Source organism: Homalodisca vitripennis, chromosome 6, assembly GCF_021130785.1.
Source record: "Homalodisca vitripennis isolate AUS2020 chromosome 6, UT_GWSS_2.1, whole genome shotgun sequence".
NCBI classification, from domain to species: Eukaryota; Metazoa; Arthropoda; class Insecta; order Hemiptera; family Cicadellidae; genus Homalodisca; species Homalodisca vitripennis.
In genome coordinates this window covers 115758300-115775025 of record NC_060212.1, presented here as the reverse complement: position 1 = coordinate 115775025, position 16726 = coordinate 115758300, and the positions used below count along the sequence as shown (strand labels likewise).

The following is a 16726-nucleotide window of genomic DNA, read 5'->3' as shown; positions in this document are numbered from 1 at the left end:
CTGTTACGCGACACGTGGTTAGGCACTCCTACCTCGTTTAATATAAGAGCGATTAAAAAAATCTCATACAAAACTTATTGTTCTGTAGACAGAAATTAACTTTTGAATTAATTTTCAGTGCAAAACGCGTGTTTAAGATTATTTTTAAAGTTTTGGAGTGCAAACACAACAATAACGTCGTACGTCGTAAATTAGTCGTAAATATTAAATTACTGTAGCGAGTATCAGGTGTCAATGTTACAGAACAGACGAGCAGACACTTCACACTTCCTCGCCCGCTAATGCTTGAGATTCTTTCGTCATTCACAACTAAAGTGTCACGTTTTTTATTTTTTCATTTGCATAAATGCGTTTGCTGTATTCTAGTTTACGGCATAATGCTGATTCCAACGGGTTTACGAGTGTATTAGCTATGGTAATAATTTGTATAATACAAATACTGTGTTTAACAGATTTATAATATTTTAGTCAAAATAACGAACAAATTGTGAGGATTTAAAAGTCATAGTATTCCATCTTACGTGATAATAAGACAATACCGTGGCAGGGTGTAAGTAAATGTTAACCAATCACTTATACATGTAGGATAAAATATGGTTTTAAAACATAAATTGTTAAAATTCAGTACTGCTTTGCTTTAAATATAAAAAAAAAAAAACTTAAATTACTTTCTGTATTACGTGAGTAAATTGATGGGAGTTAATGACGTAGCCAGCGAGGGTGTCCAAGGGGTGCGGAACCCCCCAAATTTTCGATTTTGTCAATTACTTTTTTAGTAAACGATTATTGTTATTTAAATAATTCAGTATTACTGACATGTACTGCTGAAACATCGTTCTCAACGAAGAAACGCATCAAGAACTTGTTAAGGAACAAAATGGGGCCTTACTCTCTGTCTATTACGGGAAAATATGAGTTGTCTAGAACCCCTCCCCCCAATCTTTCCTGGCTATATTGTTGATGGGAGTGAACTGATTCATCAGTGATATCACTCGTTTAAAGTGAGAAAGCCTTTTTTAATCTACAGTAATGTTGTAGCAGTAGTGCTTTAAATATTACTAGAATAGCTGGTTTTGTAATTTTCACAAGTGTGTCGACATCTTGGAAAGCATACGACTTTTACTAATGGCATGTTTTGTTATTTGGACTAGTCATTGACTGACTTATCTTTCCCTCTGTTGACCTACGAAACACCCTGTGTATATTTGGTGTTTGCCATAAATGTCATAATGAGTAACAGCCATATCCTGATCGATATCCTCTGTAATCAGTCATAGCTGTTCCTGCAGATGCATTAAAATGCTAAATTTGATATTAACCAGATTTTATTGTAATTATTACTAACGTGTACAAACTTAAATTCAAATTCAATAGATGTTGGGTGATTTGAAACGACGGTACGACTGCAGGCTTTGTTTGTTATACAATAATATAAACGCAACGTTTCTACAACTGATACCTGCCTTCTTCTTCAGGTTTCATATATTATTTAAAATGTAAAGTATGAAAGATTGTAAATAGTGCAGAAACATGGCCAATAACACACCAACATGAAAGTTGACAACAAAAAGTAACACATCAGAAACTCAAACATATGTGACAGCTTGTGTGTATGCTTGTGTTTTTGACGTACAACTACAACCTTTCGGTTGTAAACTTTGAATCTTGTCTGTGCATCCCCTTGTTTCTTATACGGCTAGGTATTTTACTTAATTTTATTATACATCGTTTATTTTATATGTAATAAAATTAATTATTTTTTCAATTTGAATAACATTTTCGTAAGCTTCAGGTAATTTTTCAGTTAAGCTTTATCTTATACTCTGCTTATACTTAGCTTTTGTGTACTCTGATATTTTTAAGTACATTTGTTTCGTTACAATACTAACTAATTTAATGATAAAAGTATCAATATCTCAACAACGAATACAGGCAAACATATTGCGGATAGCGATCAGTACAAATACGTTGCAATTGCGTATTACAACACAATCTTCACATTTGAAGATTTTTATCTATCTCCAATGAAACAGATCGAATACGGCGGGAACAATGAACTGATTCAAATTGAAGTACTTCCTACTCCACACTTTTCAGCAGTTGTCTGGAGTCGTTATCATCTGAAATATGTGGGAAAAAGTAGAGGGGCCAAAAATTGCAAACGTGACCTTCAAAGGTTGAGAGAAAAGCAAAAAGTAGGAAAATGAATTTAACCACAAGCATATCTACATGATAGTAGTTAACGCGAATAACAATGTACTGATGACTTTTGCTCTTAAACTGAGGCCAATGGACTGAGTTCAATATTTTCAACCTGTTTACATAGTGATTAAGTTTTGACTACTTCGGAAATTATTAAAATTCAGAACAGAAAACTCTTTGGATTGTCGATGCATTGTTTCAGAAAATATAAAAAACAGTGTAGTAGGTAAAGTTTATTAATTCTTCAAAATATTGAGAAAAAAATAAGAAAAACTCGTTTATTCACCGATACAAACATTTGTTGCTATTCAAATTTAATGAATCTTTTTCGGTATTATTTTTCCTATCTATCCTGAAACCTGGTAAAAATGTATAGGTTATTGCAGAATTTTGCATTTAAATGGCTAAAACTAAAAATCAAAATATTGAAATGGTTTATTTGTTTTATTCAAATCTTAAACTATCTACAGATGAAAGTTGTACACTGGGAAAGGAGAAAGCCAGTCGGGTCAGGGTAGGGGTTTTGCTTTAGTCAGAATATTTGTCAGGCTTATTTGTATGCTCAGCTGCACACATAAAGGGACAAAGAATGACTCGTGAATAATGTCTACGGGGATTACTATAAAAATAAAACTGTCACAAAGGATATCGCACTAATTGGATACCCACTGACGTGTAAACAAATGCGGCGGCGACATTGTCTAGGCAGAGCGTAAAGTCCAACACCGCATAGACCACCCCTCCCTGGTCAACAACCCTTTTACAATGAGAAGACGCCGAGCGCCAATACTATGCTGCTACTATTCGCCCAAAAACAATAATTGTACATACCATATCACATTATAGTTTTACTCGCCAAGTTTCACGTTTCACTCGTCAAATAAGTTTTGAACGTTCAATAATTTTTATCATAACTGAAAAGTATAAATATAAGTTTTTTTTTATTTTTTACGTTACGCCTTAAGAAACCCGCAGTAAGATTGCATTCCAAGTCGAATGTAAAGCTAACGTGATTAATTTATATGTAGGGTTTTGAATTTAGAAGATTTGTAATTCAATAACGGACATTACAATTTTAATGTAATAAATTACACCCATTCGTATTTCTAAATAATATAACAAACACTCCCGCTGTCAATTAAATTGTGTGAGACACCAGACATTAAATTTGGCTGTTGTAAGCCAACATCAGCTATCGTTCAGTAATACAAAAAGTCAGTAACACTTCGTTTCGATATCTGCAATCTGATCTCTTTTTCAGGTAAATAACTACCTAACACATAATTACAAACAAGCTAAAATAAACAAATCATACCAGAGCGTTGTGACACGCATAACTCAGGAAACACAACCACCATGTCGTGTGTCAACTTCACTAACTTTAAAACATGCACTTAATAAAAAACAAAACACAACACTAATTATTAAAACTGAACTACAGAATACAGGTCACATTAGGTCTGTATTCGCTGACCAACCACTACAACTAGAGCGTGTCACAACGCTCTGGCATGATTTGTTTATTTTAACCCAGTTTGTAATAAATTATGTGTATGTATAGAAGATATTAGATTGCAGATCTCGAAACGAAGTGTTACTGATTTTTTGTTATCACTAAACGATGACAGATGTCAGGAAAAACCTGTTTCTTCACAATTCTTCCATCGTCAAAAACAAACTTCAAACAAAGAACATCAGCTACCTAAAGAAAAACATGTGAACCCAATCAATTTGCCTGCGAAAAATACATGTTTCCTCTTTTATTGTACTTTTTCTTTTTCATGTATTTAAGGATCATGGATAATATGATCTACTGAAATTTTTTTCTGATGGTAACTTGCATATTACATATAAGTGAACAATAACTTTGGTCTCTAAAATTGGTAAGTTTAGGTCAAATGAACATAAACATCCTCACTTTTACAAACGCTTACAATATTATTCTTTCTATAGTATTCTGCAACATTCAAGATGATTAGATAGTATATCACATTCAATAGATTTAAAAGGAAAAATAATCATACTGTCAATTGCATATAATCAAGGACGTAGCCTGCGATGGCGTTCAAGGTGTCCGGACCCCCCAAAATTTATATTTTTTTTCAATTACTCTTTTAGTAAACGGTTATTATTTAAATAATTCAGTTTTGCTGAATGTACTGCTGAAAGGTCGTTCTCAACAAAGAAACTTTTTAAGGGACACAATGGGGCCTTACTCTCTGTCCACTAAGGGAAAATATCAGTTGGCTGGACCCCCCCCCCCCAAATGTTTTCCTGGATACGTTCTTGCGTATAATCAATGTGATGGAAGTGACCCATCGAAAGGGGATTTTTGGGGTCTCGCTCTCCTGGGAAGTAGCTCACGAAAAAACTAAATAAAGACTCTACCTTGCAAAAATTATCATCAGACTCAAACAATGCGTAAAGCATAAAAACAGTAATCTATGAAGTTTAGTTTAAGCAGAATATTATATTAGGCCTTTTAAGACAACATATTCTAAAATTATTGTTCTAAAATAGTTTTTATCCTCGCTGGTATTTAATGTTTAGCTGTTTTTTAGAACTGAATGTCAAGGAGTAAATAAAAATGAATAGTAAAAATTATCTTGTTATTATTATATTGTTCAATACATATCATTATATAATCTCATATCATCCAACAAATCGTTTACAAAGGCTTATTTTGTCTTGTAAAAGTAGTCTACATTAACTTATTTATCATTAAGTTTTTCTGGTATTCTGGTATCAAACTCTGTGTTGTTGCCTAAGTTCTCTGTATTTAAGACATATGTTACGCACTCCCAAAATAGGGACCTCCAGGAAAAGTTCGCGAGAAGCATTCCTATCAACAAATTAAATGCTTCTCCTCTGGAATTTATTTGTTTTTGGTGAAAGAAGAATTTACTTCATAGGTCCAAGAGCTGGTAAGTTTCATTGGATGGCGTAGGCCATAGATTTGTAAGGCTAAGTTTAATTATTAAAGAATCAATGAACCACACTGAGGTAATCAATAATCATATGTGAACTTCTGCAAATCAATCACGGCTATTAAAAATTATGTGCTCGATCTCCGAACTTTTTTTCTTCCGTAATAACACCAGATTTGTGAAGATACAGTAAAGTTTGCAGACGTAGTCATTTACGGCACTAGTCAAACCATGCGTTAAAGTCACTTTACTCATTTGTGTGTTTACTGTGCAAATTGACTGGTTAACATGTTTCCCCCATCGGAGTTCTTTTATTTTTTTTTAATTCAGTACAAATAAAGATCTTGTAACTAACAAAAAACTGTATTCACTGTTTGTTCAAGTCAATGAGAGGACTTACACTTAACTTAATAAGTGTTTAATGTATATTCTCTATTTATTATAATATTTATTTGGTTTATTGTTGATACATGCGATTATATATACATTAAATAATATATATTATCGGTGTTTTTACTAAAAGTATTGTAATTTAAAACACACTCAGTTAAGAGTTTATACTTTGCATAGCAATTCCTCATGCATAGCTTAATGATAACAGTTTTTAAAAATTCGAAATTTTTGATAGTGACAGCTGTTTTAAATAGCATTCCGAATTGGAAAAAATACAATACTTCTACAACTACTAATTAACAGAAAACACAGGAAGAAAGTAACCCCTTAACATACGCAAACTTAACATACAGAAGTTGAATGGCACTCAGGACATAGTGGCAAGATTTTAAATATTTATCGGAACAAATAATAATTTTAACACAATATAAATTACAGATAATAACTAACACTTACTTTTTATTACCGTAGGCATACATTGTTCAGAATTACAAGCTGGAGAAAATAATAGCATCAGTGTAATAATAAAAAAATGTTCACTTTACAAATCGAAATTAGATATTGAAATCGAACAATTTCACCCCTCATGGTATAATGAACCTGCTTGTGTTTGTTAGTTAACTTCCTTTACATATCATTATCAAGATCGGCTATATAAATTAAAATTAAGCAGTTTAAAGATTCCAGAGGATAAAATTAATTGAATCTTGATTTTTGAATTTTGATAAAATTAATGTGATTTTGGTACGTCCGAATGAAAGAGACATAACCTCAAAGCGTTTGACGCAGCAATTCTCTATTGCAAGTGTCAAAATTTTTGAATTTTGAATGCAAATAAATAGTGTTTATCAATACATTTTAAAATTCAGAGGAAAATGAGTTTAAAACGTTTTTATAGTAATTAAAATGCAGCTTCTAATCGCTAATCTACTTTTCTCTTCAGAGTTTGTTTATATAATTCAGATGACTGTTTATGATTTCAGTTTCTTTCAATTATAATTTCTATTCTACGGAAAGATTCCAATTATTGTATTACTTGTTAACATTACTCATCCAACAGATAATATAAAACAGGAAACCCAGTTCTCAATCTGCTTGTGAGCAACCTGCATCCTCTTATTACAGTAAGGATTTGCAGTATCATCATGATTCATCATCACTTTACTGAGAACTGTAGACATGAGCAAGTGAAGTGTAAAATCGGAGTAGACCTTTTGAGGATCGTTTCAGAAAGACAAATATGGTAAGGGATGCCTCATCCACTAATTGGACAGCGCCAGCAATCATAAATAAGAGTGGCAGCAGGAAAGTCCAGAGCGTAAAGTCCGAAAGACAAAGGCAAAGCCGCCTTTTGTACAAGGCCAACACACCTTTCACTGAGGGAAGTCGCTACCCCTTCTAGGTTACTAGGCTAACCCTTCAGACTGCATCTCCGTGGTGACACGGACACGAAGTTCTAGAACCATCTGAAGATGTCCGTATATAATTTCTCATAGGAGATATGAAAGTTCCCAGGCAAATACACAATTAAAAAGCTAGGAAAGAGAATTATTTAACCTGGATTTCCTTAGTAGTCTATTTCATTTATTTCTGTTGACTTCTTAATTACGAAAAGTTAGAGAATATTCATCGAAAATTAAAACCACTTCGAAATAGATTACCCTATAATGTATGTACATAAATAAATACTTCTTAGGTTAACAAAGCTAATTGGTTAAAAACAAAAAGTCTCTGTCCAACTCTTATTATGCAATATCTGACTTCGCTCTTTTGTGTTATGAATTGTGTGCAAATTAATTGGTTATCCAAGTTAAAACCATATAGTTTATTTTCGACCTTACCTTTAGTTATCCTCTAAAAGCAGAGAAGATTAGATAAAAGGCTGGCTTTCAAAAACATAATAGTAACAACATTTTTGTGTGTGAACTTTAGAAACCTGTAACACGGAGTTATTTTCTATCACCGCTTTACAAGAACGTAAAATAAGTCACCGCCTAATTTCGGTGTACGGTAATTAATTTGGGCATTAAACAGGGATTCCCGGTAAACAGAAAAACTATTTGGAGTAGTCCTCAATATAATATGCAAAATAATCCTCAATATCTATGCGAAGAAAAGTTTACTCCAATAGTGATGTAAGAAATAGCTTTTGAAAACTAAATGAACAATATAAAGCCTAAGATACACAACTATGCAACAAAATGATATAGTTTTTTATTATCTTCGAAAGCGGTCTAGCAAACAATTCCTATCGTTCAGAGAGATCAAATTAAAAGTTATCGTCAGTGATTTTCTTACTTAAAACAAAATCTGATGTAGCAAGTATTTCTAAAGAGCAAATAAGCTAAATAACAACTTAGTTTCAAGCTATATTGAATTGTATTTTACAGTGAATACTTATGTAGTTAAATGTTAATTTCTCGTAATGTCGATGTTGCTCTAAAAGGAAAGCATTCACTTGTATTTGTCGAAAGCCAAAGCACAAAATCCGATTTTTATTGAAATCAGTAGAGGATTTCTTTCTTAAAAAGTAATCGAACGTCAACCATTAAAGGTTTTGTGGTAGGTTCTGAGGTAGAAATTATAGGATACCAAGAGTTTAACATATGAAGAGATAATGGTTTCGTTTTTTGTAGAAAAAGAGAATCCGATCTTAATGAATCATATCACTATCAAAATAGATAAGAGACCAACGTATGGTTAGCATATGGTCGGGTCTGTATACGGTTTGCAGATGCTGATTTAACATTTATTTAAGTGGTTAGTTTTACGTGTGTAAAGCTAAGAAAAATATAATATGAAGAAAAAATATCGTTTTTATATTTTTAACCCTCTTGATACTATTTCATTTCGACCTCCACAACATTAGCACGGCTGACGATCAATTTTTCGTTAACCACGTTGTATGCTCATACAATGCAAATTGGAATTCAAGTTTTACGTCTTCCTGATGAAAGTTTACTGCATTCTTTTTTACTAGGCAAAGGTGACATTTATCAGAGGACTAAGCGTACAATTATTAAAGACCGTTTCTTATATTTTGTTTGTTGTATTGACCGAACGCCTTCATTTCACCGGCGGGCCATTTGACGCAAACCGCTTTGCAGATTGTGAATGCCATCAAGGTCAAGCGCACAGCTGAAGTCTTCGAACTATATTGTATATTTATATTAATTTAGTTCGTATAACTGTTATAAATGTCTGCACGTTTTTGCGTAAAAACTTTAAAGCGTTTAGTATTAGGGACTTGGCTAAGCTGCTAACTTAGGTGGCCTAACATGACATGATTTTTACTGTATGGATATATGCACGTTATATCGAGAACTATTTGAATTACTGTGTTAAAACTTACTATTGACATTTTGTACAGCTTAACCATTAAGTACTGTTTGTTAGTGACCTTTACCTCATAGAATCTACTCATGTTAAATACAAACGTAAGCATGGATTAAGTTTTTTGTAATATTTAAAGTGCCTTTACGAACACATACAACTTGTTATGGAAATATTTTAATGTGGTTATTTTTTCAAACATAGGGGAAGTTTAATTTTTTTATATTACGTTGTGTCACTTATGAGGGTGCGCGGTTAGAATATATTGTCAAAATGTAATATACATGTATTGTTTGTCAAATAAACATACAGAATGTAAAAATATGTATAGGATACTCAAACTTAGCTCGGTACCATAAGTAATTATAATAATAACCATATCGTTATTTACAACATTAAGTAAAAATCAAGTAGGTTTCCCAGATTCTATAACATTTGTTTCAATTTATATAAGTTTTTCTATTACTCAATAATTGTTTAGCATTAAAAATAAATAACATTATGTTATAATCTTGGAGATATTCATATCACTAAAATTATGCAAGTTTTAAAATCTTATATTTGATTTATTCTTAGTCTGGTTTATGCAGTTTACTAACATACCAAATCCAAATTAATTGTCCATATTTTCTAAAGCTTTCTACTCAGCTCTAGTCTTAATCGGTTTATTATCTGGAGCATGGAAGTAATAAACAACTCTTTAAGTTAGCAACCAAGTTCTTCGTTTTCAAAAATACTCATCAGCTTTTATCCTTTTAATTTTAGAAAATTAAAAACAGAATATATGTACAATCAATGGCTACTCCATTTTTTAGCAGTATATTTGACTCCAGAAATGGATTCAGAGGTTTAATACCATCATGAAACCTCTAGAAGTCTCATAAGGTCTTGGTCCTACTTCTCTAGGAGAAACTTTTGACGTAGCCAATCATTTCAAGCCATGGATACCAGAAAAAAGAAAGGGCGATGCATAAAAAATGTGTTTTTAACTTATGCAACAACTATCCGAATTTTATTTTTGATTCTGATGTTGATAGAGAATATCGAAGTACAACGATTTTATAATTTGGACAAAGTTCTTGCACACAGCTTCTACAGCCCAGGTCTTGCAGACCACTCCTTTTGCTTTGTGATTTCAGAGTTCGTGGTACATGGTTTAATAGTATTTACCACCTTGTAGTAAGACAATTCCATCAATAACAATAGCAACCATTACTTATACTGCATACTAATAACTTTACTATAGGTACTCATTACTTGTGAATATACTTATAAGTATTTTATTAAATCAAACTGTACATTTTATTTATTTATATTAGACTAATTATTTATATTAATTTATTAGTGGCAAATTTATATTGATTACTTCCACCCAACGCTCAGACTGAACAATACTATAGTTTGTTCGGACTTCAAAAGCTCCAGAGGATTAGGCGACCCTCGCACCCCGACGCGATGACTCACATACTAGGCCTTAGTCTACAAAACTGATATATTTACATTTCCATTTTAGGTCAATTATTCTTTCAGTTTCCAAAGCAACCACAGAGACCTTTCCATCTTCCTATTCTTATTTCCGTGACCTGGCTTATTCGCAGAAGGTTTGACCTCTGTTTGCGGCTGAAGGAGAAGGAGACCTGGAGTTGTCCAGCAAGAATGGATGTAGCTTTTATGCCACCTTTTCTGTACGGTAGTTTCAAAAAGTTTAATAAACGCCGGATTCTAGAATTTTTCATATAGCAAAATAAATAATTTGACATAGAATCATGAATGGGAGTTGTAATCTTCATACTGGATAAGATTTGAGTGACATTCTTTTGTTGTTTCCACATTGCCTTTCCTGCCATATTGATCATTATTATTCACATTTTTATCTTCAGACGCTTTGCTTCGATCTGATTAAAACATTACCTAAGTATTTTACTTTAAATGGCTGTAATTTCACGTGAAGTAATAAAACATTTAACTTTTTCTGTATTCGTGAAAGTTATTTTAAAGTACTATTAATTTAACACAAACTAAATAATTTTCCAAAGCCAAAATCGATTGGACTATCTTTAAACAAATTTCTAAGCACCGTGCTTTGACAATTGATGAGTACTTACCACTGTGCTACAAATCGCGATCACGACGCATTAGAGCGCTACGTATACGATAAGTAAGTGAGCTATAAATTAACCAAGATATCAGGTCGGAATGGCTTCGTGGTATAAGGCGCTACTCTCGGACGCGGGAGTTGGCCTTGTAGTCGTTAGTTCGATTCCCGCGTCTGGCATTAGGATTTTTGCGGCTTAGTGTGCATTTATAAAAGTTACTACAATGTGGTAAAGCTGGCGGAAGGGCCCATCTTAATAAGATTAATGGTTGGCATAACATTTAATTTGTAAACATTTATTCCTACAATTTCCCTAACTAATGTATTATGCTCGAAACAATTTGTATCAGTAAGAATCAGAATCACGCTTAAATACACATATTTAGAACATTTTTTAAGATTTTCATTCTTTAAATAACTAAAAAATTCAATTATAATTACTTCATTGTGAAGTAGCATTGTTTACAATAGCTTATGGAACCGGTTCAAAGACACTACCGGTATGTAAGAAGCGGGCAAAAGAGTGTTTCAAATTAGCCACTGTTCAGATTCCGTCAAGTATCGAAAATAATGGATAGTGAAAAATACGCGTTTAATTAAATAGTGTTTATTCTCTAATACCTAATTAATACACAATTTTTGACCTTAGTTACGGAATCATGTTGTTTTGAAGACATAGTTTCTTAATTTATATACATTTGCCGACAGCTACGAGCTCGTATTTGAACCATCTTTTGATCAAGTAGAGTGCTTTGGGATAATATAGATCAAGTTTGATATTTCACTTACGTTGGTGCAAATTAAAACAAGGGGATCATTATCTAACTAATTAAATATATTTCACATATACTAAAAAACTTATATTAAACACATTAAATAAAAATTAAACCTGAATGAAGCCTGATAACCCGCAACAGACTAGTGTAACACTATGAAATCAATTTAAGACTACTACTACTAGTATGTACAGTAGCTAAGTTACACTAAGTGTAATAATCTTACTGTAAAATATATTATGTAGGAATTTGTATAAATGAAAATACCGCTTAAATCCACTCGATCCACCCACCACGTCAGTAAACCGATGCCATGCATAGATAATACTTTATAGATGATGAAAAAATATTACGCTATATATATATATATATATATATATATATATATATATATATATATATATATAATTATTATTATTATATTTCAATAAACACTGAATCGCAAAAAGTACTTGCTCCGCCGGGAGTCGAACCCGGATCTCTCACTTGCCGGGTGAATGTGCTACCATTACACCACAGAGCGCTTACTTTTTCCGATTCAAATTATATTGTATTTGGCCGTATCTGTCACATATGAGTTTAAATAAGCAAACTAACATATGATCGGAAGACCAAATACCTGTCAAACGACTTTTATTTACATTAAATTGTATAAATGGCAATAGCCTTATTTAATTTCAATAAACACTGAATCGCAAAAAGTACTTGCTCCGCCGGGAGTCGAACCCGGATCTCTCACTTGCCGGGTGAATGTGCTACCATTACACCACAGAGCGCTTACTTTTTCCGATTCAATTATATTGTATTTGGCCGTATCTGTCACATATGAGTTTAAATAAGCATTATAATTATACATTATTATAATGTACAGTACATTTTATTAAGATGAACGTTCACAATCACTGGTCAAATCCAGTGCAAACATTTCGTGAATTAATTATGATTGTTTTGTAATAAGATATATGAAAGTCAGAGGTTTTGTTCCTTGAAAAATAATACTTTATCTGCTTTTATAATATAAATAAAATAAGGTACACAATTAGTTTAACTATTTTTAATGTTATTAATATAACTATTTTAATTAATAAATTTGATTGATTTCCTGACTTAATAATAGTTGATTACTGTAATTACACGAAGTTCAAAAGTACTGAAAATATATGAAGTTTAAAAGAAGCAATTGAATTTCCCAGGACTTTAATTGTGGTCCTGGAGTGACCGAGGCGTTGCTATTGGTTAGCTTTGCGCAGATTTATATCACGTGACACTTGAAGGCGTGGCTCTGCGGGGGAGGGGGCGTTAAAAGGTGGTCGAAGCGCCTGCGTCTTCAATGTAATTTTGAGTAGGTCCTCAGAAGATACGTGTCCAGTGGAGTTCCTCGGATTTAACCATGACACTTCATTCGAAAGTGCAATCGTCCATGGGAAGTGTTGAAGCTGAGTCGTGGCAGTAAGTCGATATTTTCATTTAATTCATTTACTTTTTTACATTTGAAAATTTGAAAAAGGTTACAAACTACAAAAAACTTTTCTTTTCGGCGTTAATCACTAATCTTTAGGAGTGTACAAGATTATTTTCTATCAGTCTATAAGAGTAACAGATCAAATTATATTATATTAATATTTTACTATTTCTATTGTTATTTAATCCTTAATACACTGATATTTTTGTTACTATTTAATTTATTCTGTTAAACTCTTTCATTAACTGTTTTGCAGTAACCTTAAATGTTTGTAAATAATTTAATTTTTAGATACGTTTTAAGACTTTGAAGCTAGATTACAATTTGATAATTATATGCTATATTTATCTATAATTAACAAATATTGGACCATTTTAGCATATAAGATGATAAGAAATTACAGTTGTTGAGAAGAATTCCTTTATTAAACTGCAGCTTAGAAACAAGGCTGCAGCTCTCTAACCGAGATGTCACGGGTTCAATTTCTGAGGACTTCAACAAATATTTGCAAGTGGATTTGAATCGTTTTCCTAAATAAAAGAACATTTAGTTGTTCAATTAAAAATGATTTTGGAGTTGATGAAACCTCTTTAATATTTATATCCAATAAATTTAACGATTATTAGGTTAAAGAAACTGTAATGTAATACATTGCAACTCGAATTAATTTATCAGAATCAAAGCAAAACACTTCTTTAACACGTTGGTTTTCTTTTAATTTTTGATTATTCAGATCACTAAAATTCAAACGAGTTCCAAACATCGCTCCTTCTTTAGTCTACTCTCGAATAAAAATATTTAGTCTAGTTATACTGAAGTTGAAAACTACCTATAAACTAACTCGTAGATCTTCAATAACAGAAGTTGCATTAGAATTTAACTAGTTTATTTCTCCATTTAGATATATAAAGCAAATTATTTACAAACAATAACTTTCAGTTTTATGCTGAGATGTCGTAATGTGATTCATAATACAGACATTTTTACCGCTTTAGTTCAGATTAGTATACACGATAAGTGCAAATGTACTGTGTTTTAGTATGTAATTTTACAATTATATGAAAAGGTAGTTAATTTACCAACTATTTTTTCATGGCCTAGTTTAATACATTAGGCATTGATCACGTAATGGAGCTCTTAAGTGTCATTATCTTGTGCGTCTATTTTTTTTACTTATAATCACGCTCTAAAACGCTTTACCAAAATTTTACAAACATCTTTTAACAATGGTTTCATTGTGCGGGATTTGTTGACTTACTGCGATTGGCGCTTACTCCTTTGAACGCGTAAACCGAAAGACATCCAGGGTGGTGTTAGCTCATCAGTGTTGCAAATTAATAATTCAGTTATGAGCTTGTGATACACTCCTTATGGAGAGGTATTATCGGGTACAATAATTGAATGTACCGTTTAATATCGATGTTCTTATCGTTTAAAGTAATATTTTTAATATTGAGTTTTATTGTCTTTATTGATATTTTTATTTTTATGTATTTATTCACTTTATTGCATTGTTAATCTCAGTATGAAAACTCTAGCCATACTTTACTTTATTTTATAGTATAAAACGAAGTTTGCCGCTGGGCCGTAGTAAAAATATATCTATAAGCTAAATCTAATTTTAATCAAAATTACGTTTTAATTAGCAAGATCTATCAAGTTATTTTAAGGGTTGTTATAACAAATAATACATACTTGTAACTTATTTTGATATAAAGGCTATCCTAGAAGAGGGAAATGCCTTGCTTTTAAATCCTTTCCAGTATTCTTTCTCTATGATCTCTATGTCTGCCGACCACCGAATTTTTGGAATTTGTAATGGATGGAAGCCATATTGAAGTCAGGTTGTCATTGTCAGTGTTTGTTGTGGTAATTGGTTAAAAGATTTAGATGAGATTGTATAAATTCTAGTATTATAATTGATATTTATTTTTGATACATGATACAAGTCACAGGTAACCTTACTTTTAAATTGATTTTTTATTTATAAGTGCGGTTTAGACAAGAGCAATATTGATCATGCCAATACCCATTCAGTTCCAGTAATTGCAGTAACGTAAAATTTTAAAATTTTCAAGAATATGGGCTTATAATTGACTAGTTAGTTGAATTTACCGTATATTATCTACTTGTTAAGTAATTTCTTGTAAGTTTTTCCACTAAATTTCTGTTGGCCTACTTCTAGTCTATAACATGTAGATGTCATTTTAAACAAAGTTTCCTACAGTCATAAATATGTAAAGAGAGGCAGTGGTTTAATAAAGGAAATAAATCAGTTAAATTCAATTGTTTAAATATAAACAAATAAAATTGCTTAGAAAGTTTTATTAGACATGCATTTTTGGCATTCAATCCTTAGTAGATACAGTGGCTTAGAATATTAGGTAGGCTTATACTGGCAGTGTCTTTTTAACAATTAGGCCTTTAGAAAGCCTTCTCAAATGATTTAAATTTAATATGTAATACATAGTTTTTCAAACTAGTTATACAAAAAAAGTTAAGAGTAACATTAATATCTCAATTTAAATTGCAGTTTTATTTCTTCCACATCTTTGTAAGTAATTAAAAACAATATAAGGGTAGGGTACGATAAGCGGACCTGGTTTTTTATATTTAAGAATGTAATCATCGATTGATATAAAAGTATCTATAGCGATCATGTTTTAAATTTAAATATGAATTTAATATTTACAGTGACTAAACAAATGATTATAACCAAAATTAGGAATACTGAAGACGGTAAATATTAAGATCAGCGACTACCGCTCCGATCGCCGTAAGGTTTTTCGTACTAACACAGGTTAACGTAATTTCACCGAAAAAAATAGTCCCGATTATCGCTAACATATAAAAACCAGTTTTACGGCAGTACAATGTTGGCAATACAAAACACATAAATAACAAGAGTTTCGACTATCAAACTAAAAACAATGGCCGACCATGGACGTTTTGATGAATTGACAGTAGCCACGTGACAAACAGGAAGGTTTCCGATTGGCCGGACGGGTCACGTGACCTATAGGACGGCTTCGATTGACCGCCAGACGTACACAAACAAACCTACATGGACAAGGAATAATTAGTGAAGTTATTGACATGGCTTGCGATGGTTCTTGTCACACGCTAAAAAGACCCTAGCTTGCCTATTCAAAATTCAGATCACGCGATGCTTGCCCGCTGCGCAGCGCTTCGCGCTGCTTGCTCTTTTTAGAAAAAAAAATTAACTCGAGCTTGCAAAGTCCAAGCCCAGATCACGCATGACTGCTTACACACACAACACTCAGACAGAACTAACGCAGGTTTCATTACAGGCAAAAGATAAGCGGCGCCCGTTTATTACTGATAAGATAAGACGAGTTTTATACTAGAATTAGTACATGGACTACTACCCTACGAACTAATAACACCAAAAAACGAATAAATGCATTGTCAGTCAGGTTTTTTAAATTTTATTTTTTCCAAAAATTTTTTTTTTGGGGGGGGGGAGTAAACGGCTACGGCGATAATCGGGACTATTTTTTTCGGTGAAATTACGTTA

The 16726-nt window shown here is 32.2% G+C and overlaps 1 protein-coding gene across 3 annotated transcripts in view; it reads left to right on the top strand.

The window, feature by feature from the left end:
* Positions 1-14998: 14998 nt before the first annotated feature.
* LOC124364767 (poly(A) polymerase type 3) overlaps positions 14999-16726 on the top strand; it is a 30422-nt gene continuing 28694 nt past the window's right edge. For all 3 annotated transcript variants that reach the window (XR_006922653.1, XM_046820496.1, XM_046820494.1), the window contains exon 1: positions 14999-15143. The gene's annotated coding sequence lies outside the window, so the exon portion shown is untranslated. The remainder of the gene's footprint in view (positions 15144-16726) is intronic.